Genomic DNA, 26,171 nt, shown 5'->3' with positions numbered 1-26,171 from the left:
ATCTAGGAGATGGGTTTTCGGTTCATCGCCATTTATAGTTTGCTCCCGTTCACAACATATCTCGGTGTCGGGATAGATTCTCAACCCCAGGGAACCTGTCAGGGACGTGATAACAACTCACTCAACCCAAAGCAGGGCACGATTGTGCCTGTGATAGCGAGCGGTGCTTAACAGCTCCCCTGCTGCGGGCGAGGGGTCCCGGCCGGCACAGGAGGGCACAGGCAGCCCCCCTCGGGGATTTGCTGCTTCTGGATGGGGCTGAAAATAGCCTGAGAACCTCTCACTTTTGACACTCAAAAGCCCAGGATGCTCCAAAGGGAGCAGCAGGTGATGAGCATCCCCAGTTTCTTGGGTAAAGTTTTTTTCTGGATGAATTCAGGGTGGAGAAAGGCTTTCATGGCTTCAGTTTTTGGAGGGGCATGGGATGGGAAAGCACGGAAAGTCCTGGCTTTTTGGACATCCATGTGATACTGGAAAAGAGGAGGAAAAAAACAATGGAGGCAGTTTGTGCTGCTGCAGGAAATTCCTGGCTGTTTTGCAGGGAAACGGGCCAAACATGCTGCATGGTGTGGCCATCGCAGAGGTGTCTCTGGTATCTCAGGGACACCAGAGTTCCTGTGATCTGTGGTTTTGCTGCCATACTCCCATCCTGGGTGTCCAGGTGGTGATGGCATGGAGCTGCCTCTGCTCAGAACTGCTGGGGATGGGGGAAATCCTAGGTTCAAAATTTGGGTTCAGAAGAGCTGTCAGCTGAGACAAAGAGGCAAAGCCACTCGGGATGGAGAGCAGGGGTGTCAACCAGCTGGCATCATCCTCAGAGCTGGGGAGCTCTGACATAGCATCATGAAAAAGTGCCCCACATAAGGGGCATGTCCTGGGATGTTAGGATGTCCTGGGACATCCTAAAAACCTTTCACAGCTCTTGGCATTATGGGGTGGTTCCTTCTCTGGGGGGGACCCTGCTGCAATCAAGCAAGACAGGTTGGCTGAGCGTGGCACCACCATGTGTGTTAGCACTTATCTGTTCCCCAAGGTGACCTCCCCAGGGCACTGCTCTCCTGGACATCTGCATTTCCAAGCTTATCTAATATGAGTTCTTCACCTGCTTCTATGGGTGTGAGCCAGGGACAGCACCTACGTTACGCAAATTGCCCCTGTCAGGGCATCATCGGGGCAGCTTTGGAGGCTGGAAGGCTCCCGTGGCCTCAAAGCCCAGGAGATATCTCCATGTCGGTGACCCCCCATTAACCTGCCGTGGCAGGAGGGTTTTTCCTGGCCTGTGGTGGAGCTCCCCAGTGCCCCCCATCAAGGGCAGGAGGTTGGCACCTCCCTGGACCTTTGGAGACATTGGGAGATGTGGCTGGGCAATGGGGTGAGGGACTCGGCCAAATGTGGGTGCTTCCCTCTTTCCGCTGCAAATCAGGATCCCTTGACCTTCTTTCCCACCTTCTCTTCTGGCTACCTTTCCACCAAGGAAGATAAAATACAAATGAAAGAAGCCAAAGGAGAAGGAAAGAGTAAATACAGGTGGGAGACAAAGGTCTTCCTGCACGGACAAGGTCTCTGCTCCGTGCCTCCCAGCGCCGCCGCTTACCAAAAATAGCCAGGGCCCTGCGAAACCTCGGCCCGGCACGGAGCAGTAAGACGAGCTCCCTTCCCTCTTGATTTGGCCGGCCTAAAAATAGCAGAGGGTAAAAAAAGGCAGAGTCAGGACCCCGCAGGCCCAGTAGTCAATGGGCTGAGGGGCACGCCTGAACTCCAAATCCCGCTCGGCGGCCTCCAGCTGGGAGGCTATTTTTTGCCGTGGGTGACTAAATATGGGCAGGGAGGGAAGAGCACGAGAAGGGGCCGCTCGCCCGGCCGTGCGTGTTTCGGATGCTTCGCTGGGTATATAAGCACTGCAAAGGTGGACTCGCTTCCTCACCAGCTCTGCCCCCCTCTGCAGCCCCCTGGGTGCGTGTGTGCGCACCCCTCCCGACAGCCTGACCCCCGAGTCCGTGGCTGACCCCTTTGGGGGGGCCAGGAGGGGACATGGAGGGCAAGGAGGGGGGGGACACACGACGACTTGTGCAGGCGCAGCCCCTTTTTCTTTTGCATCCAGGTGTGCTGCAATCCGGGCGGGCAAGGTGGCTTCTCCTTAACTCCCTCCTCGCCCGCTGCCGCCGCCGCCAGCACTCCCCGGAGCCTCGCTCCCCTCCCTTCACTCAGCCTCCTCTGCTCAGCCTCCACCGCTCAGCCTCCCCTGCTCAGCCTCCCCTGCTCAGCCTCCACCGCTCAGCCTCCGCCGCTCAGCCTCCGCTGCCTCCCGCCGTCATCCCCCACCCGCCGAGCCGCGCTGCAGCAGCGGGGACGGAGTTGGTGTAGTGGTGCTGAGCGAAGGGGGTGAGGTAAGGGTGGATGTTGGGGGGGGGGGGAGGGAAGGTTTTGCCTGGTGATTTTTTTTTTTTTAAATTTCTTTTTTTTTTTTTTTTTTTTTTTTTTGCCTCCAAGTGAGGACTAATACCATCACTGGGCCTGCTCTCTTTTTTCCCTTCCTGCATTAGAGATTGGCTATAAGGAGAAGGCTGACGGCTGCAGCATGAAGCGCATTATTACCTTGTGATTCCATGACCCTCCTCTATGCATCCCTAACTCTCAAAAGCTGATTCAGCTTTCAGCTAGTGCTCTGGTGAGTCCTCTGCTGCAACAGAAGCTCCTAACTGGTATGTCTTTTTTTTTTTTTTTTCCTTCCCCTCTTCTGCTCCCTGTCTTTCCCTTTAACCACACCAGCTCAGCTCTTTTTTAAACACTTTTCTGGCCGATGCAGGACCGAGTGCCCATCCAACTTACCCAGGGACTTAAATGTCTGCTTTTGCATCCGGCAGATGTGTGTGTGTGTGCCGCGTGTGTGTGTCTGTGCGGGGATGTGCCGGCTGTGTTTAATCGGTGGATGGGTTAGCAGACCTTCTCCCCCCCACCCCCCTTTTCTTTTTTTTTCGTGTTGTTCTGCTGTGGCATACTCCGCATTTAAAAAAAAAAAAAAAAAAAAAAAAAAAAAAGCAACAAACTGCAGAGCAAGCAGTGCACTAGAATAATCTGAACTGAAATGTTAGAACTTTGGCATGCAACCGTTCTGCAAGGTTAAACCGGCCTTTAAATGCCTAATTCAGATCCAGGCTGGCTAATGACACCTAGGGGGATTGGGGCTTTATTTATTTATTTGCACCAAACTAGCGGCTATGAGCTAATACCAGCCAGAGCAAAAGGGTGAAATGTGGTTAAACTTAGCCTAACTTGCGATGATCTCAATGCCGCGGCAATTAACTGTTCAAATGCCGAGGAAAGAGCATTAATTGCAGGCGCATGGCTTGGGGATGGTCGGAAAAGAAATGTGAGGAGAAGTTAGGTTTTCCTGCCAGGGGTTTGAAATTCAGGTTACACTTCATCCAGCAATCGGCTGTTATTGCTCCTGCAGCTAAGAGTTGGCTATGGTCATTATATTTTATATGAGAGCGGTGATACCTAGTCGCATAAATATATATGCATCGGTGTTGGGTGAGGGATGCTGTGCTCTATACCCGCGTGCACACAAATTCAGATATGCTTTAAAGCATGCATATGTGTATTTTACAGAGCTTTATCCAGAGATATCTAAATGCTGTCTCTAAGCAGGTGTAGCATTCGATCCCAATGCAATGCACCTCCTGTCTGTGGTTAGAGTAGTGCTATGTGCATATGTCTGTGCCGGGGAGTGTACACTCAGCTGTCGTGTGCAATGGTGTAGGCAGAAACCTGCGAGCTGGGCTGTGGATTTAACTGCCCGTTTCTCTGGAGCAGGAGGTTGTGCCTGCCTCCCCGAAGGGCTGAGGCCAGCCCAGCCCCTGCCCTGTGCCTCTGCCTTGGCCCCACTGGCCTCTCCCTGCCCTGTGCCCAGCCCCAAATCCAGGCTGCCTCCGAGTCCCGAAGTTTTGTGCTGCACAGCCACAGCCCAACTATGCCACTGGGACCTGAGGGGCACCCCGAGGCCGGGGCAGAGGAAGGAGCTGGTGTGTGGCCCCCTGCTTTCCTTCCCTTCCACCACCCCGCTTCCCCTCCACCCAGCACCTCAGGCTCTTCCCTTCACTTTTATTCACTCCTTGGCCTCTGCACTGTCCACATTTCCTTGCTTTTTTTTTTTTCTTTTCTTTCTTTCTTTTTTCTTTTTTTTTTTTTTTCCACCACAACCACATTTTCATTGTGCTTCATTTTTTCTGCTCCAAGCAAGCACCAGAGCTCAGCACACCGAGGTGGGCTGAGGACGTTGGGTGCTGCTCGCCCACCACCGCTTCCTCCTGCTCTTAGTGCAGGATGTGGACCACAAAGTGCCCCTGGCCTCACTATTAAAAGCATCATCACACTGCTTGTGTGCTCCTCCACCCAAAGGGATAACCCTTGGGCAAATCATGACCAAATTTAAACCCAAATCTGCTCCTGAGCAAGCAGGAAGATGAGAGTTGCAGTCGTGGTTGTGCCATGGCCTCCAGCCTTAGTGGAGATCTCACAGGCCACGACGCAGCTCTCACCCCAACTGAGAAGGGAGCAGGGCAGCCGCTGTCCCACACATATGTGGAAGTTTGGGGCTCCTCAGGACTGCATGTGTTTGGGTGGCTTTGAGGAAGGCAGATTGGGGATGAGTTGTAAATTTTTAATGGCCCAACGTGTCAAGCGGCTGCCCTGCTCTGTGCACCTGGCCTGCTCTTGTCTGTCTGAGGGCAACTCAACCCTGTGGAGTGTCTTGGCCATGCAAAACCCACCTGCACTTGGGTTTTTCTGCTCTTTTTTTTTTTTTTTTCTATATATATATTTTTTTTGAATCTTAAGTGCCCAGAGTTTCCCCCACGCTCCTCAGTTCTCCCTTCACTTTAATTTCTCTGCAGTCATGCATTACCATGGTGCCACAGCTCCATCTCTCTTTCCCTTGCTCCAAACTAAAGGTGGAAATTTGCCTCAGAATTAGACAAATACCGATGTTCCAAAGGGCCAGCAGCACTGGCAGGAGTGAGAAAGGGCACTGCCCAGAGCCAGGACCAGGCACTTGCCTGAGCTGGTGCGCGGTGCACAGCACTGGGGGGCTCACACCCCGGCACTGCGGGGCCATGGAAGTCGATGGGAGCAGGGAAATATTTACTCCCCGTCTCGCAGCGATATTTTACAGAGCAGTGGCACAGCATCGACACAATTAGGTATTCCAAAGTGCTTACTTTGCCGCTCGCTAAGTTTACTTAAACCCTCTTTAAAGGCTTCATTAGGAGCCTGGGATGAACGGCCAAATTCATTAGCGCCGAGGCGGGCGTTGTGCATTTGCCTGCAAATTGCTATCGAGCAGCAGCGGCGGGGCGAGGGGCGCAGGTGAGCGCCCACCAGCCGTGCCGTGCGGTGCCGTGCGGTGCTGAGCGAGCAGCCAGCGCCCGCCGTGACCTCCGCCGCCGAAATCCTGCCCGCAGCGGCCGCCTATTCAGCTCGGCCCACGGTCGCAGCCACATTGTTCGGGAGCTTTAAAGCTCAGCGTGGCGGCTGGCCGAGGGCAGAGCAAGCGGGAGCCTCAGCGGGGCCGCGCACGGGGACGAGCCCCCCGAGGGACACGGGCACACGCGGACGTCCATCCCACGGGGACAACTCGGAAAGTCCTCGGCCTAAGCTGCCGGCACCTGGCTTCAGCTGCTTTTTAGTTTGCATCTCTGCAGGTGTCTTCTCCCCCTCCCGAATCCTCAGCTGGCTGGATGACTTGTGAAAAGCGATCTTTTTTTTTTTTTTTAAATTTTTGCTTTTTAAATACCCTCAACTCTCCCAAAGGCATTTTGGGGGTTGCTTATCTGCAAGGTAGTGTCTCGCTCGTGGTGACCAGCAGAGGAAAAATCATTGGATTCACTAGGTAAGACGCTTTCTTCTTCCTATGCTTTAATCTCTACTTACTGATGGAAGCAATTGCTTGTCTGTAGCAGATGAGTTTTCTTGCTCTGGCAGATAGAGCAGGTCCTTCCTGGTGGTGCTTTGTACATCAGCAGCCAGACATTGGATTCGGGCTTTCTGAAAGCAAATTGGCTTTTTGTTTCTAAATTGCAGGGTGGAGGCAATGGGGAAATAATATTTATTTAACTTCCCCCAGCATGTCTTTGTCTAAAATGATACACATGTATACATATGTATACACACAAAGGAAATTCCTTCTGCTGAAGCACATTTTTGCCTTTTTTTAATTGCTGAAAGTTTGCGGTTCCAGCTGGAACACCCTCTCTGAAGGTGGGCTGGGAGCTGGGTTCCCCCTCTGTGCCATTTCCGTGACAAAGAGCCCCAAAGAGCAGGGCAGCTGGCCACTCTGCCGGCACTTTCTGCCCGGTGCACAGCCCCCAGCCACAAAAACCAGAAACCTGCGAGGGCAAAGCTGAGATCACCAGCAAATAGCGTGAGCAGGGGAGCAAGGGTGTGTGTGTGTGCATGTGTGTGTGTGTGTGTGTTCAAACTGTGCCATAACTCACTCCCGGGATGTAAATTGTCCATCAGCGCTATTTTCTCCCGTGAACATATAAATGCGCATATTGAAACTACCTGCTTGAGAGACATACTTCTTTATATGCCCATATGAACCTGGCAATCTATGGAATGTAAAGAAGTATGTATTTCAGGTGGGGACCCTTCTCGGAGGAGCGGTGTGTGACCCCGTGCGAAGGGGGGGAGAAAGACAGACAGATTTTTTTTTAATTTATTTATTTTTTTAAATGCCTGACATGGCAGACTGGCTGGGGAGTCAATTGATGATCTTGTTCCAGTGCGTGTATTGTTCTGTCACTTTGCCTGTGTCAGCAGGTGGAAATGCTCATCAGGACATTAAATATTCAATATGCTGACTGCGGCACGGGCTTTGAAAGGCAATGCCAGAGGAAGGCTGGCCGTCCACTCCTGGTTTTCAACAGGGATGCAGGCAGGTCCCTCCTTTTTGCTGCTCCCCCCCAGCCCTTTTTTCCCCCCAGCTAAGGCTAGGTAACAACCTGAGCTGCCTGATCATTAAATCTAGGGAAAATAAAAGGAGGTGGAGCGGGGGAGAAGAAGAAAGAGAAAAAGGATACAAGAGTTGTGACTTAGATGTGCAGTATTTTGGCTTCACGTGTTTGAATCTTTCCTGTGTTAAAACTTTTTGTGCTTAAAACTGGAGAGAAGGAAATCTGTGTCTGTGTGCCAGCAACACACTGCTTGGAAACAGCCCTTGAGTGACTAGGTCACTACTAGAGGCACAGGAGCACTTTGAACAGATGCCTGTAATTTTCCTAGAGGAAAATAATAAAATTAGCTCCTCGGATTTGGGAAGCTTTTACCACCTTTTGGTTTTGCTTTTTAACCTTTTGCACCGTGAAATATCTGGTTACATTTCCAGAATCCCACAAGAACGAGGCAAGGTGATAAAAAAGGGGTTGATACTCTGGGTGAACAAGTTTAACTTTCTGTCTGGGTAAGAGGCAAGTAAAGCTTTGAGCCCCAGTCTTCCTCATGCTTCTGAAATCCCCTTTCGGACAAATTCCTGTCACTTTGGCACCAAACATCCCTGTCCCACCTGCTCCTGAGCTACCCAAACTTATCTCCACAACCCCACCATGCAGCCAAGGGCATGGTAATGTTCTGCTTTTGAGTGAATTCCCTGCAGTTTCAGCACATCTCTCTTGGAAAAAGTGCTCCTCGGGCCCTTACCAAGCCTTGATCCGCCGCTATTCATGGCGAGCGTCGCTGTCACTTGTTACACGTGTGCCAAAGGGGATTTCACTGGAAGAAGGCGCTCATGAATAGTGGGTTAGAAAAGGCAGGCTGGGTTCTCATGGAGATTTCCTCTGTACATTATTCAGTGGGATTTAATAATAGTGGTTTTCTGTTTTTTTAAATACAAACACCACAGTTGATGGATGTGCGCGGAGTGCTCAGCCCCTGCCTGGGAGCGGAGGAACCATTCTTTGCTTTGCTAGTGGACTTTGGGAAAGGACAGTTTGGACATCGTCCTCTGGGCCCTGGGGACAGTTCCTTATGTCCCTGGGTCACCTGAGGATGGGTCCTGGCCACTGTGGGCATCCTGCCCTATTTTGAGGCCAGATTTCAGTAAGAAGGGTGTGGATGCTTGGAAATGAGCAGGGGCCGGGCACAGAGCGCTGATGCTCAAGCCTGGCTGCAGTTTCGCTCCCTAGTAAATCATCGCCGGTAGCTTGAGTCACTGGGTGGGAAATTAGGATGGTCCTCACCAGTCTGGCCATGATACAAAATTCCCTCTTTTCTCTGCTGACCCTCTACCCCACCTCTTCCCACTTTCCTTTTTCTTCCTTCTTTCTTTTCCTTCCTTTTCTCCTTTCCGTCCTTTTTTCCCTGTCTTTTGCTTACTTGTTTTCCATTTTCTCTTTATTTCTTGCTTGCTTGCTTTCTGCCTTGTTATTTTTTCTTTTATTTCCTTCTTTCCTTGTTCTTTCTCCCATCCCCTTGTTCTCTAGTCTTGCTTTTCTTCCCTTTCTCCCCCGGTGCAGGTGTCACTAAGCCTCCTCCACCACTGTGCATTTCTCTAGCGAAGGTGCTCACGGTCTGATTTACAGCAGATACCTGCATTCCTAATGCAATTTTTATCTCCTTCCCACCTCTGAATTAATATGCTTGTTAATCACACGGAATTGCTAACTTTAGGAAGTCGCTAAGTGCTCAGATTTATTTTTTATGTAAATATTTTCCAAGCCGTAATTCCGAGTGCTGTCTCACAGCGCGGGAGCACGTGATGGAGCTTTGGGGGTGCAGGATGCGTCCCGAGGTCTTGTCCTCTCTCGGGTGATGCCAAAAAGTAAATGGGAATGTAAAATTAAATGGGAACGCCACGGCAGCCCATTTGCCAATAGCATCGGTGGCAGCAGATGAGGGCTTTGGTTCTTCAGCAAACAATTTGCGCTGTTTTTGCGTTCAGTGGCAGCTCCTTCTCTCTTTTTTCCCTCTTTGGATTAAAAATGGGACTGCTCCTCTGCACTAGGTCCTCTCTATTTCTCAGCTATGATTAAGCCTCTTCTCCTCCGTGCTTCATACAAGGGGGCTGCGGTGGCGAGGCGAGGCGGGATGCTCAGCTGCACCCAACCGCCCTGCACAGCGCGCGCTGAGCAGTGCCGCCCGCGGGAGCAGGAGCGCTGAGGATTGTAAAAGCCATAAATCCAGTGGACCAAATTAGTTAAATTTTTCTATTCTATGCCTCACAAAACCCAGCCGTTCCCGAGATGGATTTTCCTCATGTAAGCGGAACTAGCGGCAGGTAGAAAATGGGCATTTTGCACACGCACAAGGGAGTGCGGGGATGAATTTGCGCCGTGCATTTTTCCCCAGCATTTTTTCATTTTTTAGTTTTGTGTGTTTCTTTATGTTGATGATCTATTATTACTCTAGTTACTATTACTTAGTATTGGAAGACAGGTGCTCCAATAAATTCCAGCACCCTCTTTTGAAATAAAAAAAAGGGGGGGTATGTTTGCAATTCAAGTTTAATAGTGCATTCATCAAGAGCAATAAAGCATTTTATTGCACGAGTATTTCAAGGGATGTGCTGGCCCTGGTAAAAGCATTAGTAAAGGGGTGCATCAGCAATCTCATTTAAAACTGTCGACCCAACGTGAAAAATGTTGCGTTGAAGAATAAACTGCTATTAAGCATGATTAGATTGACCTGCAGGACAGATATTTTAGCTGCTGCAGCACAAGTCGATCAAAGTGAGCATCGCTTAGATTGCAAAAAAAAAAATAAAAAAATTTAATGCCCTAAATTAAAAATGAAAGAGCCTTGGAATATTTAGGACCAGAGAGTGACTTTGGGGGTGAGATTTGTGTGTTTGATTCGAAGCGGTTCGGAAAGGTGGGGAAAGGGGAGAACCGTATTAATTGCTGCCCCTTTAGCATACATTGAAAGTATGTTACTCGGATCAACCAATCAAAAAAGAAATTGTGCTGACTCAGCACTCGGGCTAGTCTGCACGTCCGATTGCAGAAGAGATCAGCACTGCACTGCAGTATCTTTCCCTGCCTTTGACACCAGCCTAGCTGGGCAGGGCTTCCCTTGTGCTTCCTAGGACTGGGTTAGGCCAAGAAGAAGAGCGGGCCCTGAAGAGAGGAGGAGAGAGTCAAGGTTGCACGAGCCTTGAGCTGCTACGAGGCTTTTTAGTCAGTAAGCGAGATCTTCCATGCTGGGTTTGCCCTGCCAGATGCAAGCGGCATGCATTGCTTGGGAATATATCTATTTTTAAAGAGTTTCACCACATCTTGCACTTAGCAGTGGCTGTGGGCGAGGGGGTGGTGTGTTCCTCGCAGGAGAAATATCCTCTCTCTGGAGCTGGCATCCCTCCCCTGAAAGCCCGGGGCTGATTTCAGCACAGCGCTCGCAATTCCCTCCCAGCGAAGACGCTGGGTTTAGTGCTTGCTGCTGAAGTTGCTCTTGACCTAAGGTGCCTGTGCAGCACTGCTGCAAGGTGCTTCCCTGTTGGGATGCAGGGGTCACAGCAGGAGCAGCCTCATACTCGTGGGGCTTGCCTGCAGCCCTGCAGCTCCCCTGCCTCCCTTTCCCCCAGGAGAAGCGTGGCTGCTCGCTGGAGAGGTGTTGAAGCCATTGCTCGCACCACAGGGGTAAGGCTGGAGAAGGCCGAGGCAGGCTGATGCAGCTGCCCAAGGACAAGCTTGTTCTGGGTGTGTAATGGCCAAAATGCAAAGTCCTGTCCAGCCTCCAAGTCATCCTCCTCTGCCTGCCACCCTGTGATGCTCCCAAAGCATTTTTTTTCCTGTTCTGTTTAACCAGCGTCAGCATGCGCCCCTGCTCCTAGCTTGTATTTCTTGCACAAAGGTCCGTGCCGAGGAACAGAGGCCAACTGCGGGTAGCTGTGTGCACAGGTGGAAGGCTGGTGGAGGGCAGACACCTTCTGAACAAGGGGGAACTTAATAGCTGAAGGTTTAGCAGTTGGAGCAGTTGCTGGTGGTGCTCAGGAGGCCAGCTGGGTGCTGGGTTTGGGGGAAGCAGGGTGAGTGACAACTTGAACAGATGCAGGCTTTTTCCTCTTTTTTTTTTTTTTTTTCTCCTTTTTTTCCCCCCCTTTCTTCTTTTCATGAAGCACAGCACCCTGCCTGTAAATGCCTCGCCATGCCCAGATATGGCCTGCTCGGGGACGGGCACCTCTAGCTAAAAAAGCCACGGGCAGAGCGACGAGCCCAGGGACGGGGAGCAGCTGGTATAAATAAATAGTGCTCATTCTCAGCTGCCCTCCTGCCGGCCGGATTAGGTGGCATCTGGGCAGCCAGGAGGCGCAGGGCTCGTGACCGCCGACCGCAGAAGTCCCCAAGCAGCTGTAAGGGCAGGAGCCGCTCCTGCAAAGCCCTTACATAGGCACGTCGCCCCTGGCATTTGGGGAGTCGGATAAAGCTCCCGCAGCAGGAATCTGGTGACCTAAGAGCGGTCGAGAATAAAGTTCACCGCAGCAGCCGGGGCAGAGCTTCCAATCTGGGAAGCGACCCGAGGTTGGAGGCAGGATCTGGCCTTCTGCTTTTTAACCTGTTGCACGCACGCGAAGCCTGCGGGGACGGCGGAGCTGGAGGCGAGATGTTGAGCAGAGCTTCCAGTTCCTCTCTCGGACGCAGCGGGTTAATTTGCTGTCAGAGAGATTATTGGAATCTGATTTAATACTTGTGTTTACTTCGGGTCAACAAATTAAAAAAAAAAAAAAAGAAAGAAAAACAAGTCTTAATAATTTAAGGCACCCGCTTGATGGGAGCTAATAGGAAATAATGAATCTCCTGCAGTGGTTTCCCTCCCAGGCTTGCAGGGAGCATGCAGCTGGTGCACATCCTGCTCACCTGGCTGCAGCAGAGCCGTGCCTGGGTGAGAGGTCGGCCACACGTGTAGCCAGAGGCTGCAGGAGGCAGCCAGAAAGGATGGCCTTTTGATCGAAGGAAGCTCATTGCCTGGCTTGTTTGAAGTGAAAAGCTGAAGCAGGGAATGGGGATGGATTGGTAGAGTGGGGGAGATCTCTGTGCAGGTGGCAGCCGGAGGGGACATTGTGAAATATGTGTAGTGGGGGATTTAGGTTCTAAAGCTGGGGGTGACTCTGCAAAGTGGGGTCCCGGATGGGCAGGGGGATGGAGGCACGGGCAGCCCATGGAGCAGGCAGGGTGAGAAGGGGGAGCACGGTGCTGAGCATGGTGCTGTCTGCTTCCATCGCCAGCACTTGTCACATGAGCAAAGTCTGTGGCAGCGTACCTCGGGGTCTGTCCCAAAGTGACTGTGGTATGGGCAGGGGATGTCTCGAGCCTTTGGGAGAGGTCTGGCAGATGTGGCATGCTCTCATGGGGTGAAATGGCATTTCTTTATCGGCGAAAGGCTTCACCATTAATTTAATACAGGGGCTTTGTCCCCCCCTTCCTCGCTGTGTCAGGGCCGTGATGCACTGTGCGCTGCACCAGCTTGCGTTCTTTAAATTAAGCTAGCTTTGTCCTAAAGCCTTGTCTCGGAGATAATAAGGCGCACACACATACGCACCCGCTAAAATCCATTGTGCCATTTTTGCAAGGAACAGCAAAAGTTGCCCGTGTGCCTTCCCCTCTCTGTCCTCCACACTCATTTGGCCTATTTGAAGCTGAATTTATTCCTGGGAAGGTCCCCATCAATTTGCTTTGCTCTTTTGTTGACAAGTTTATTAAAAACCCAGGCAACTACATATTAAACTTTTATCAGTGTCGAGGAAGAATATGTCCTTTGAGTGGCCACAAAAGTTATGGATTGGGTCTGAACATTTCTTGTTCCACCGGCCGGCTGAGTCAGCGTAACAAATAAAAGCTGCCACCTCTTTATTTTTTTTTACTCTTTCTTGAGAGACGGTTCCCTTACCGGTGTAAGTAACGGTAGCAATAATGCAGGAAGGTTTCAGACCTGGGTAAACAGGAGCTTTTTTTTCTTTGCTCCCATCAGTCCTTGTTGCTGATTTGAATTATTAACCTAAAACCAGAATAAAATAAGAGCCCTGGGGATGGTTATTGCTTCTTAGCTCAGAGCCAAGAGTTTGTGTAAAATAACTGATACTTTACAGATGTTTATAGGAAAAAATAGCCCTGGAAATTAATAACATTTGTTGTACCAGGAGCGATGTGAGTGGCTTTACGCTTCCATACTCCGCAAGGGCATGAGGAATTTGGAGCGCTGGCCCACGGCGATGCTCGGCTGGGGATGTGCCTTTGCATGGGGAGCGGGATTGTCACTCTTTTTCTTTAGTCATAAGATTAAACCAGGAGAAGGCCACCGTGTTGCAGGAAAGATGTTAAAAATAAAGCATTAGCATCGCATAACCTAGTTCCTGTTTTGCCTCGCGACTGAGTTTTTACGAGTTGAAAGAAGCCTGCAAAATAATTGGTGAGAAGGGTTTTGAGCTGCCAGAGCAGCAGACAGGCAGGAGAAAAGTGAACTGAGCTACAGTTCTTAACCTCCGTCGGATAAATAAATAAATATCTGTCCCCAAACAACATATTTCTTGGCCTGTCACCGTGTCCAAGGATTTTTTAGTTCTTAAACAGGTTTGCTGGCATAATTTGTCAAGTACAACAGGGAGGTTTCTGTGTGACAGAGGATCATTTTTCACCACGCACGCTGGGGCACCGAAGCAGTCCTGCAGGCTCTGAGCAGCTCCATAATTAGATAACAGTTAACATACGTGTATTAGAGGGATCATCATTCATGCTATAGGATACAGCGGGGCCCGCCACCGCCGATACTGCGCCGTGCCGAAAGCAAGCAGGGAGCGGGCTGGACAAATACGTCTTACTCCAGGAGTTTATCTGCATCACCATTTGCTCCAATTATAACTAATTGGACACATATTGCATTTTCATAGCATCTAATTTTCTATTGATTTTAACGGGACCGCTGGTGTTTTGTACTATTAAGTGGTATCTCGTAGCCGTTGCTGTTTAAAAATGCTGAGTGCACTCCCCTGTATGGAATTATGCAGTCAGCAGATGTTTTAAAACCTATTTAATTGTTCGGTCCATAAAATGCACAAACTGTATTAGGGAACGGCTTTGTTCTCTTCGAGCGTGTGAGTTTGGAAATCCAAAGTGAAAACTATTTCTGGCCATGGTTTCAGGAGGGGCAGCTCCCAGCAGGATGCTCAGAGCCCTGCTCGGAGCCACGCAGCCTCCGAGGGCTCCTCAGCCCTGGCTTGGGCTTTGCAGCTCCCTCCAGGCATGGGTGCTCTGCATTTCTTGGTCTGTGTACAAATAAGGACCTTTATCTACAAGGCCAAAATCTGTATTAAGACAGAGTTGTTCATATTGAGAGCCAAGGATTTGATAAGGTCACTTTTGGTCTCCTGTACGACTGAGGACTGAGCTGGTAATTGGTAGGGTTTGGGGCTTTATTCTCTGCCAGAGATATTGCTGTGTGCCTTGGCAATACATCCAAATAAAACCGGACTATCAAATTAGCCATTGCATTTCAGCAAATACTCAGTGAAGCAGGATGAAAGCAATAGTCCTCTGTTCAGCATCATTTAAAGAAGAAAAGATTTAAACGAGATATTCAGTGGAGGAAGGGAGAGGCGGCCTGGAAAAAGCTTTTCCAGCAGTGCACATTTGATCGTTTCAAGCACGGAGGAGACTTGAACACTTTGGATATTGGTATTAAAGGTAGATAGGGAAGGTAAAAGGTGATGGGATTTGTGTTTCGGGGCAGCTGATTTGCCCGGGGTGTCTGGGGGCTGCCGTCAGCCTGCTGCCTTCGCCAGCCATTAGCAGGAACCACATCGTGTCTGTGGGAGACAGGTGAGTTCACAGAGGTGTATAAACTAAATAGACACTTTATTAAGTTCAGGTAATAGTTTTGAAAGACTGAGTGGCTACTGCACTGTCAGCAACTACTTTAGTGCCCAAAGGAACTGAGTGCTTTTTAATTAAGTCAAATAAAATCCAAGCGGAAGACTCCCCAGCCTTGTCTGGAGCATACTTTTTGGGTTGAATACCTATAATTTTAGAAATGTTAATAAAACACAGTCCACTTTTTCCCTGTAATAATATAAATTAAATTAATATTCGATGTCTGTAAGAAGAAGGATAAAAGCAATGAGGTTGTATTTTCTGGCTTACAAATGGCACTGTGTGCAGAATACAGCAACTATGGCATTGATTTAAACATCCTTGCAAAGACACCATGCAATAAAGTTGAATCATCTGCAGTACAGGTACGGCTGTTTGGGGGAAAAATAGCCAAATGAGAGAGTAGACATTTTCCTGTATTATCAAAAGCCACTTCATTTGGGGAAATTTCCTCAGATTTAGTAACATTTGGATGGAAATCAAATAACACATTAACTTCAGGAAAGGGGAAAAAAAAAAAACCTTCCAAAGCTAATTACAAAGGGAATGTGCACTTCATTAAGATAAAGCTGTAGGAAATCAATGTTCTGTATTGTTGTTTTTTCCTTTTGATTGGATTTTAGCATGATAAATTGTTAATGCATTTGATCTAAAAATGATTTGTTTATTCAGATGAAGAGCAACAGTACTTTGTCTCATTTGGCCTTTTAGCTTGTAATGATAATGGCTTCAAGAGATGTTCATTTCTCAAAAGGGTATCGGACTGGAATAGGCAGGAGATTTCTGGACTCAGAAGGATGGGCCCTATGCAAGGGTTCCTTGTAGGCTAATTCTATTGCATGTCGAATCTTCTGCTTCATTAGGAATATCGACAAATGCTGATAAATTCTTTGGCTTTTCTGTGCTGTCTATATAAAATGTCTTTATTAGAATATTGAGGCTGAAGTGGAAAGGTCTTCAATATATCAGGCTCTTTTATGTTGCCTACTCCTGATCCCACTTGCCGGGGCAGTGGTTTGCTAATGCAGGGGTTTTGTCCTTTCTCAGGACTGTAATCACTATCAGCAAAGCTGGCACCTGGACCAAAGCAAAACAGGGGCACTATGCAGGGGCTGACAGAGACAGAAGAGAGACAATCAGGTTCATTTTGTTATTTTGGCTTGGATTTGCCTCTGAGGCATGTTCCCATGTCTCCCCACTGCCGTCCTGCACTGATCTGGGGCCGTTCCCAGCTGGGGCTGTGCTGGTCCTGCAGGCAGGGCTCGGAGCAGGGTCCTGATGAGGGTGGCACCAGCACCTGGTCCTGGTCCTGGGGACAGAGCAGCCAGAAAAGACCTTTTCAGTGTGATACCTAAATCCAAGCATTGCCAGGCTGGATGCGGATGACCTTCAGACAGCAAACCTAAATTTGGTGGTGGTTGAACTCGGGACATGGCCTCAGTGGAAAGGGAGACTGACACCAAAAGCCTGCCTGGCTGTGTCAGGGGTGAACACAGCTTTGTGGGAGAGATGAGCAGCTTCTGCACGGCTCAGACCTTTGAACACCCCCAGCAAAGCCCCTGCAATTCATGCTGGCCATGCCCAGACTGGTCCGCATGGAGACTGTGAGCCTTCTCATGCTGCAGCCCTCAGCAGCTGATGGTGTAGGATGCTCTTCCTCAGTTGCTGGGAATGCCTCACCACCAGAGACATCATTAGTTGTGATTAATGGCGTACAGAAGAGAAAAACTAATTTTCTAAAAAGGAAAACCTCACCCATAACTCACTGTGGAGAATTCAAACAAAACATTACAGAATGCCCACGTGTGCTCGCAGTGATTATAAATGTGTTATGGGGCACTCACTCCCTGAAGCAAAGCCAGGGGAGTGGGGCAGCACCCATCTCCGGCAGAGGATACTCACTGTAACCTCCTCACTGCCCCAAAAAAATGATGGGACAGGGACAAAGCAAGGACATTTGGAGAGCTGAGCATGCTTCAGGTGTGCAATACTAATGCTTGGGCAGATCACTAACCCAAAATCCATGTGCCAGTCAGGGTTTAGCTTGCAGGCTCAATGCAGCATTGTTCGTCAATGGCACTTCCACCTTACCCCAATCACTGGCAAATAATTACTTTCCTCTGCCTCCTATAACTCACCAAAGGACGAATTTAATACTTCCAGGTCTTCACTGTCTAAGTTTCCATTTAGTTCCTTGGCTTGATTGTCTCCTGAAAAGGTACCTAGAGATAACTCGACTAAATTAATTGTAGAGCTCTTTTAAAAAAACTGTTCTCTCTCTCTTTCTCTCTGTCTCTCTCTCCATTTATTTATAGGCAGCTTAGAGTAACGGGGCTGGGCAGTTAAGTGATCCGCAGTACTTACTGCTACAATGCAAAGCCCACATTTCTTGGGGAGTAATAATGCTGGCCCACTTGCAATATTTCTGCATGCAGTGGCTTGCAGTGCAGGTGCCTTTTCCCAGTGTCATCTTGCAGTGTGGTGGGCTGTGAGAAAGAGGGGGGAAAAGTCACCTTTGCCTCGTGACGCATATAAATTCTTTAAATAGGTTATGCACATGGCAACATGCAATAGCTGTGCGTGGCGCTGGGTGAAGAAGGAAAGGCCTGAATTTATTGGCTCCTGCTGCAGAAACGATCAGAGCTGCTGCGATTTTAAAATGTGATTTCCCAAGTTGTTTGGAGCAGTGGGGTGCTCATGTAGCTGGGTTCACAACCAGAGCCATTGCTTGAGTACCGCAGGCTGAGATGCAGCAGGGTCACCCCATTTCCTTCTCCATCCCATCCCTTCCTGTTGGTTGCTGCTGGTGGCACAGCCTTTGCTTGTCTCAAGCAGATCTTAAAGCCACAGAAAACATTGATTTTAAGGGCATATGAGAAAATACTAGGGGCTGCAGGGCAAGGAGGCTAACCTGAGCCTCTTCACCGTGGTGGCTCTTCCATAGCAGGGGATGCTCTGTGCTGGACCTGCTGCTGCTGGCACGTGCCTCTTGAGTCACTCAAACACAGGGCACAGAGGAGGACAGCAGATGCTAAAGCTCTGAAAGCAGGGAAACGGGAGGTGACAATTAAAGAACCTGGATTAAAACAGTAGACTTTACTTACATCGTGATGTGGTAGCAATGCGGCTTCAAAACAGTGCCAAATACTGGCGTTAAAAATGCTACAGGCTGGTGGTCACTGCTGCAGGCTATTCAAGCGCTATTAAAACTGCCTCTTTAATTCAGACCGGCTCGTCATCCATAGCTGCTAAGAAGCTTATATAAATCCTGATTGCCTGAAAGTGAAGCCATTTGAACCAGTGCAGCATCAGGCAGCGAGTTCAGAAGAGGTCCCGGCGGCTGTGAAGGAAAAGACCCTGAGGAGTTCCCCTCTTTGCTTTGCAGACCGCGAGGCCAAATGCTTTGCTAAAGCTGGTAAAATGGAACCAAATCAACTGTTCAATGGATTTGGTCCCCTTCAACCAGCTGTAGCTGTGCATTGATCTCTCAGACTCACCTCGGAGGTTGGACCGGACCGAGACAACCCAGGTAGCAGAAGACAGATGGGCACACGAGTGCTGCCGATAAGGAGATGATGATGATGACTGGTATCTGCAGATCTATCACCCGGGCTCTAAACTGGTGGGATGAGCCTGAGTCATTATGTGGTTGCCAGTCAATCCTGCGTAACGGAGACCTCTCAAGATTGATAATCTCTATCGTCCTCCTCTATTGATCCCCGCTGTGATTCAGGTCTGTGTATTTCAACTGCAAACGCTGTGCGTTTTCACGTGTATTCGCTCACACCCTCCTGGGAGCGCCGTGCCTCGGTGTTTCATCTACTGCAATGGAGAATAAACATTTTGGTCTGAAGTTCCCTCCTTGTGTTTTGTTCCATGCGCTGTCCTGCTCATTTTGTAGGCTCAAGAGAAGAAATGGGAGTAATGTGGCTGCCCCAGCAGGGGATGGGTTGGGAACACCAGCTGCTTCCCAGCTGCCCCAGACCACAACTATCCACAGCCTGTGCTCTGCTTAGAGGTTCAGGAGATAACCACTTTATTCCAGAAAGGGTTTCCAGTATGATTTTGTTGGCTTTATGCTCCTAAAGAACTCTGAGGGTCTGCGGTCTGCTCCTTATAAACACTAATGTTATGCTAATGGACTTAAAGAAAATCACTCGCTTTCCCATGTAATAATGATTGGTGGGAAAGTAAGCTGGGCATCATCTTTTCCTAAGTATTGTAAATCTATAGGACTATCACGAGCTATGAATATTGCTGGTGTAATGAGCCATTTGGATGCAAAAGTCTGATGAGAGTTGGTTCATGTCTTTACACCTGGCCTAAGGTAACCCCTGGCGTTAAGGAAAGCAGAGATTTGTCTCCTTGCACACCTGGGAAATTTGGGTCACTTCACTCCAGGTCCTTGGTCCTTTAGGTACTGTTTATATGTTCTTATTAGGACCAAGAGTATTCAAGTGTTTTAAAATAAGGAGCTATTGGCTTAATGTACATCTAATATTTATGTCACTGGGTGTTAAAGGCAAAGACATCTCAGAAGCATCAAGTAAAAGCATCACGGGAAGCAGGAAGGAGCATGTGAGCAGCAGCAGCTGAGCAAATCTCACCCTAATGCTGTCAAACCCAAGATCCATACCCAAGGAAGGATGGGGATGAAAGCACGAGGGAAAAGGAACCCTCAGCACAAGTCCCTTGTTGCTGTCAGTCTGGGCTGTGTGTGATATCAGGACTCCAGAGGAACAGGTTGGGTAGAAACAGATGCTTCCAGCAGGCTGGGGCCTGGGTTTCCATAATACCACGCTCCTCCCTCCTGCTCCTGCAGCCTGGGTTATTCTCCCTCTTTCCCCAGGGCTGCATCCATTGTAAACAACACTGTTATTAAAATTCCTTCTCAGTAATGATAATTAAGTTACTAAAAGTTGTCAAATGGGGAAGCTGGAGGCACTGCAATTGGAACAAAACCTCGGAATGTAAATGAAAATGTTTTCCCCTGCAAGAAGCGTGGGTGGATAAGGGCCCACCTGCTGCAGTGGCTTGGGGTGATTTGTCTTCCTAACGGGGCTGCCAGGCTCCGGCTGTCAGCACCTACACAGAGCCCAGACACACGTGTTCCTCTACAGGCAACCCTGAAAGCATTTGTTGCCCCCCAAATCCGTTCCCACTGGAAGAGTTCTGGATATGTGTGGGGACAGCAGCTCTCACAGGGTCACTTTATACAGGAGTACACGATATTTTATTATCCAGTGTGGTTTTCCTACAATGATGTCACACTCCAGTGTCTAGACACACTGGCCACTCTACAAATCTGGTGCCAAAACTTCACCTTGGGCCATATTTAGGTATCCCCAGAGCCATCTGAGCCCTGAATAGCGGGAATCATCCAGCTCTCCTGAAGCCAGAGGAGAAACGACTATGTGGGGCTTACAAAAGTCAGGCCATGTATTCCAAGGCTTAAATGTGGGTCCCACCTTCAGGCACCCATGCTTGAAAATTTCTGCCAGTAATTTTATTGTTTAATTCTATCTTTATGGGATAGGGAATTCAATTCACTTAACAAGGAATTTCTATAACAATACAGATTATTATGGTCTAATCAAGGCAATGCGAGGCCCAAGCAGAAGGCAGCTGGTAGGCTCTGGGGAAACTCTCCAGGGACTGCTAACATATAGGGACTAATCTAAGATCTGGGCCAAAAAAATTGCAGGTATCCCTCCCAACAGTCTGTCCTTCAGCTCAGCTCACTCCCCAATCCCTTCTGATGCTCTGTTTCAGAGCAAATGGAGCCAGCTCCCTTTCAGCCAGGAGCTGCCCAGACCGTGGATCTGCCCACAGACTGAGAATTGGATCCTCTTCAAGTTGGTTTCCCATAAAGCACAGCTCTGAGCCAAAGTTTTACCACTGTCTTTGAAAAACCCCAGCATCAGGCCCTGGCTTAGTCACCATAAGCCATAGCCACTTAGAGGCTGCTCTGATGGCCCACCAGACCCTGCTGGTTTCCTGAAAAAAAAAGAAACCCTATTAGCTCCTCAAACAAGGCAATGCTGAGGATTCTGTCCTTCAAACATTTTGTGCAAATATGAAATAGCAGTGAATAATTAGCAGGAATAATCCTTTCTTCTTGACCTCTTCCATAATAAAGACCTTTGTCAGCAGATGCAAATGTTATTTTGAGCAGCAATTCATAATCCAGACCTGCTAAACACATCGGGCTAAATACACCTGTACTTTAATATCCGTAGTATTTGTACAGGACTTTTAAGTGAGATAAAACCAGACATCTTATATATCCCACAGATCTGAGAGCATTCAACAGTCACATGTAGGAAGAGAAGGTGGCAAAAGAGGCAGTAAAGAAGGGAAGGAGAAAACTAAGATAGTAAAAACCAAAGTATATAACCAAATTTATCTACTAATTTGGATTACTCTCCCTAGGGCTCTACACATGCATTGTGTGTGTTCTCCAAAAGAACCGTATAGTCCAATTAACACCAAGATGGCTAACAAAAATCATATTTGCTCTTCCCTAAATGTGTCATCCCCATCTTTTTCATTCCAAGAGAAAAATGAAAAGGTCTCTTCAGTTTGCTGAGCAGCCATGAGCTTTGGACTCTTTCAGCAAGGGGTCCGAACCCTCCTACTCTTCCTCTCTGATATCCCATTTAGCGATGTCCTCTCTGGAAATTCCCACAAAGAAGTTAGAGACTGTCTCTCTATTTTAGGCTTAGACCCACTTTTACCTTTGATGATCTGCAAATGCATCTCTGGGTCCAGCAACCAGATTAGCTGGATTCTGCCCATGGAATTTTACTGTGCACTTCCTTTTCATTCCATTTTTTTTTTCTTTTTTTTTCTTTTTTTCTTTTTTTTAATTTTTTTTTTTATTTTTTATTTTTCTGAGAAAAGGAAAAAGAAAGGACAAGCAAACCAACAGGTAGATAATTGTTCTGTGCTGACAGTTTGTCAGACGAAGGAAGCACATTTTTCATCGAGATCTACGTTACTGCAGCACTTGAGCAGAAGTCTCTTCCTTTACTCCCAGATGGCATTGACATATAGCCTGGAGGGGCTATCAGGATACAAAGCTAAAGATGGTTAAAGACATTAAAAACTGTACAATGTGAGCACCATCTACACCAGGACCATCATCCAGGAGGAAGATTCATCCTGACATATTGTGCAGAAAGCAAAGTGAGCTAAAGGTAGTTTCAAGATGGACGAAATTTATATATATATACATTCCTACTCCTAACCATGCCTTTTCTTGTGGGTCTTTATTGGCTCTTTAAAAACAATGGCCAATATATGTAATGATCTGCCTTCCTCTTTCTTTCCGGGTGAATCATAGCTCCTACAGAGTGTTTATCACCGAGCGTAATGGCTGGCTTGATCCATTCGTGTCTGACTCCACTTCCCAGCAAGCTATTGAACGGCTCCTCTTCGTCGCAGGGCCGCCAGCATTTCCCAGGTCCTGCCAGGGCTCCTGTTAAGCTGTATAATAAATATTGCACTGAGAATAAGACTGCAACTGTTGACACAGGATGGAGGGAATTTGCTTTTCTGCATTTCTTGAGTTTGGTGCTGCCTAAGTTTCTGTAATGCACTCGCACAGAGAATGGACTTAATATTCTTGCACTTTTTAAATAAGATTCACAGTTTATACAGTGGGTGCAGCTGGAGGGAAAAAGAACTGCAAAGAGGGGACTTCACCTGCTGGAAAATATTCTTTACTTCCCCCAGAAGTGATGAAAATGTCAATACTATTGACGCAATCACTAATTAAAACCGACTGCCATAATCATGCATACGATAGCCGTAGGACATCAGTTTGGATTAAATGTAAGCAGCGAGCTGTGCTGCTCATGGTTTTCAAAAGCGTAAGGGGCTGGGTGATGGCATCTTCTGTACAGTCCAGCGGGAGCAGCAGAAGGATGCTCTCACACATGGGCTGCTCCTCTGCTGCCCAGCCCCACTGAGCTGTGCAACTGCTTGCGTGGTCTGAGCTCTGTGCAACCATCTTCCCATGGTGAGGAGCATGGCCCAGTGAGCCCTTAACCTGCAGGAAAGACAAAAACAAGGACAGCCCTGCGGAGATTTGTCAATTCCAGAAAAAAAAAAAAAAAAAAAAAAAAAAGGCAGGAAAATAATATACAAAACAAAACAAAATATAACCATGTCATTTGTGGCATAGCAGTGTGTAATAGCCAGCACTTTCCAAGTTTAAGAATCCTGACCTCCAAACTATCATTGTAGAAGTTTATGATTTGTATCCATCTTCACTTTAAAGCATAGGATGGAGTGTAAAGCTGTCAATAGAAGAAAAAAATATATAATAAATAAATAAATAGATAAATAAATAAATAGATAAATAAATAAATAAATAAATAGAAGGGATTTTAAAAAAGCAAGGGATAGCCAGAAAATAGCTGTTAACTAACAGCCAGGCAGAGACTTAAACTTCCTAAACCTGGGAGAAAAAATTAAATCCGGATCCAGAGTTTCTGCATTGTGGCTCAGGTCCATGGCTGGCAATCACAGAGGATTTGTCTGGTAAATTCGCTCAGCCTGACTTTGCAGATTCCCTGTGGGTAACTGCCCCCCTGATGCTGGCGGGAGCAGGGCTGCAGAAATGCTGGTGCTCACGGCTGAAGCCTCACCATTGATCTGCTAACAGCATCACTGCAGCATTGCTCAACGCTGCCCTGGGCTCATCCAGGGCTCCAGCACCCTTAGGAGGGAGCTGGCAGGTGTCTGGCCCCTGGTTTAGGCAAAATTGGTCACCAGAGCTTTTCAGCTTGCAGCTGTGGTTGCTTTTTTTGGCTCTTCTGAATAGGCAGGGGGAGGCTGAAAATGCCCAGGGGGCTGCTGTTGGCGTGGATGCTGATGAATGTGATCCCATCCTTTCCCTAGGACAACTTGGTCTCCTGGAGCTGAGCCTGCTGTGACGACCTGGCGTCACGCTGGGGATGTGCCTTTCCCTCTCACCTGATTTGGGAGTGCCGAAGGCTTCCCAGTAACACATTTTCTTCACTTTAAACCTTTGTTAAATCCAGCAAGCTCTTTGACATTGGAAACTTTTATGTGCTGTGTTAGTAGGTTTTCAAGCATGAACGAATTGATTCATGAGTGGATAAATCTGATGCATCTTTTAAATGGAAAACCGACGTAATTTTCCATCAGAGATCTGCTAATAAAGCACATTTACTTGGTTAATCCATTTTTTTCCCCCTCTGTCCTAAGTGCACAACATAAGGTATAAAAATATCAAATCAATAGTCAAGGAGTATATACAAACAAGTGATCAGAAACCCTGCGTGGGCCACCTTTTGGTTGGCTTCTTGCAGGACTCAGGTTTGTGTTCCTGCTGCCCGAAGCCTGCTCCCAAAATCGTCCTGAGGCTGCAGTGCTGCAGCTGTCCTTGCAAGTCCCAGGGGACAGCGGGTGCAAAGCCACCTGCGCCAGGGTCCTCGTGGCACCAGCACTCCTGCTTTTAGAAGCAGCTATGGTAAAAGGTGTTGTTTTTTTTTCCCCTTTATTCATTTATTACAATTATTATATTTATTATCGCAGAAGGAGCTGGGTAGCGGGAATGTGCATAAAAGACAAAGGCACCTTCCCGTTCAGCCTGCCAGGCAATCTGCACAAACTCCCCTTCTTATTCTTCTGTTGGAGTACGGCAGTGTTATTTCAAAGGAAATGCCTGCACAGCCTTGTCTCTGCAAACACCGCAGCCGTCGTTCGATCGGCGCAACTCTCTCGTGTGAGCTCATTTACCACGCGGTTGCTTCGCAGGCTGTGGAGAATTGCCTCGTACCTAATAATTCTGCTAATTTGCTTAACTTGCCCAGATTGCAAACAGCCTGGCCCTGAACAAGCAGCTTTCTAAATGAACCCCTAGACGATTTCTTGACAAGAGGGGATAGGAAAGGTGGCTGGCTGGGGAAGCTGAAGCTCACGGCCTTTTTATTTTTGACCTTTGGGCCAGCATTCAGATTTGCTTATTGGGAAAACTGCACTCAAAGTGTATTTTCTTCAGGGATTTGCAATACCCTTTTGCTTCTAATTATTCTCACTTGATGTCGTCCATAAATTAGTTAAAGATGCTTCTATTAGGGAGTTCCCGTCCTTTTAATTATCTTGCTAAAGCCTCCTTACTGGTGGCACCAGCCCCAAAAAGCCGTGGGCTGGCAGCTGTGGGCAGCGAATTTGGGAGCGTACGTGGGTAATACAAAAGACTGAGCAGTCCGGGAAAGAAATGAAAACTGCAGCAAAGGTAAATGTCAGACTATTTAAAGACAATGTTGACTATTGATTTTTTAGAGGAGACTACCTCTTCAAAGGATGGCAAGCGTTCCTTCAGATACAGAGGAGGCAACTTAGACAGAGGGGAGAGAGAGGGCTGTGAGTGAGCAGGGAGGACGGAGATTTTCCCAGAGAGAAAAATGAAGCCTTTATGAAGCCTTTGGGATTAAAGACGTGGCTTAGTTCTTTCACAAAAATCCACCCTTCGACCCACTTAAGCACCGTGCCTTTCCCAAGAAACAAAGGGCAGAGAGGTGCTGGGAAGCACTGATGAGCAAAAAGGAGATAAGCAGCCGAGCACTTGTTTCACTGCAGGTTCCCAGTGAAAAATGAGCCTCCAGGCACCCCCAGCGATTTGTTAAGTGGCAAAGCTCACCCAAGCTCCTGATTCTGCCTCCAGCAGAGATGCTCTTTGCTCACCGAAGCAGCTTGGGCTCGGTAAGCACTGTTCACTGCTCCCACCTGCACCTCCTGGAATGTGGAGCAAGACCAAAACCACTGCAGCTGCTGCTGCAGGCATCCCAAAGTGCATGGGACAGCTAGGAAGAAGCAAAAGCAACGCTTTTTCTGTACCTGCAGCTAGGAACTTGTGGGAAATTACCAGCAAATTGGCAATTTGGGGTCATCTTTTAGAATGACAGGATGGGCTTTATTTCATATGTCTTAAGGGAAAATCAAGCCTTGAACAAAAGCTGTGTTTTTTTTTTTTTAATTTAATTTAATTTTATTTAAAGGAAATACATGTATATATGTATATAAAACACACATTATATGTATATTAAAATCAAACAAATAGTTTTATTGGGAATCTTGAGTGACTGTGGAAATAACATTATCATCTTATGTTACACCGGTGTGTCTCTGAGCCCTGGCACATGCAAACTACCCAGCTCTGTAGTTGAATTTAAATGAAAAACCTATTACTTGTAAATAAAGGGGGCTAGGCTGGTGCAGTAGGTTAAAGTGGAAGGCTTGATCTCTGTTGGAATTTAAAGATTGTAAAATGCCACTTTGAGG

At 48.0% G+C, this 26,171-nt stretch overlaps 1 long non-coding RNA gene across 2 annotated transcripts; it reads left to right on the top strand.

The window, feature by feature from the left end:
* The first annotated feature begins 1,971 nt into the window (after window positions 1-1,971).
* Window positions 1,972-25,855, top strand: LOC311445595. 2 transcript variants are annotated; one of them, XR_014698529.1, is made up of 3 exons: window positions 1,972-2,387; window positions 2,544-2,702; window positions 21,759-25,855. It is a non-coding gene; the product is annotated as an uncharacterized lncRNA (long non-coding RNA). The 2 variants fall into 2 exon arrangements; XR_014698530.1 differs by lacking the exon at window positions 21,759-25,855 and adding an exon at window positions 18,101-18,708.
* The last annotated feature ends 316 nt before the right edge of the window (window positions 25,856-26,171 follow it).

The sequence above is a fragment of the Aythya ferina genome (assembly GCF_964211825.1).
Source record: "Aythya ferina genome assembly, chromosome: 16".
NCBI lineage: Eukaryota > Metazoa > Chordata > Aves > Anseriformes > Anatidae > Aythya > Aythya ferina.
This window is presented reverse-complemented; position numbering and strand designations above follow the sequence as displayed.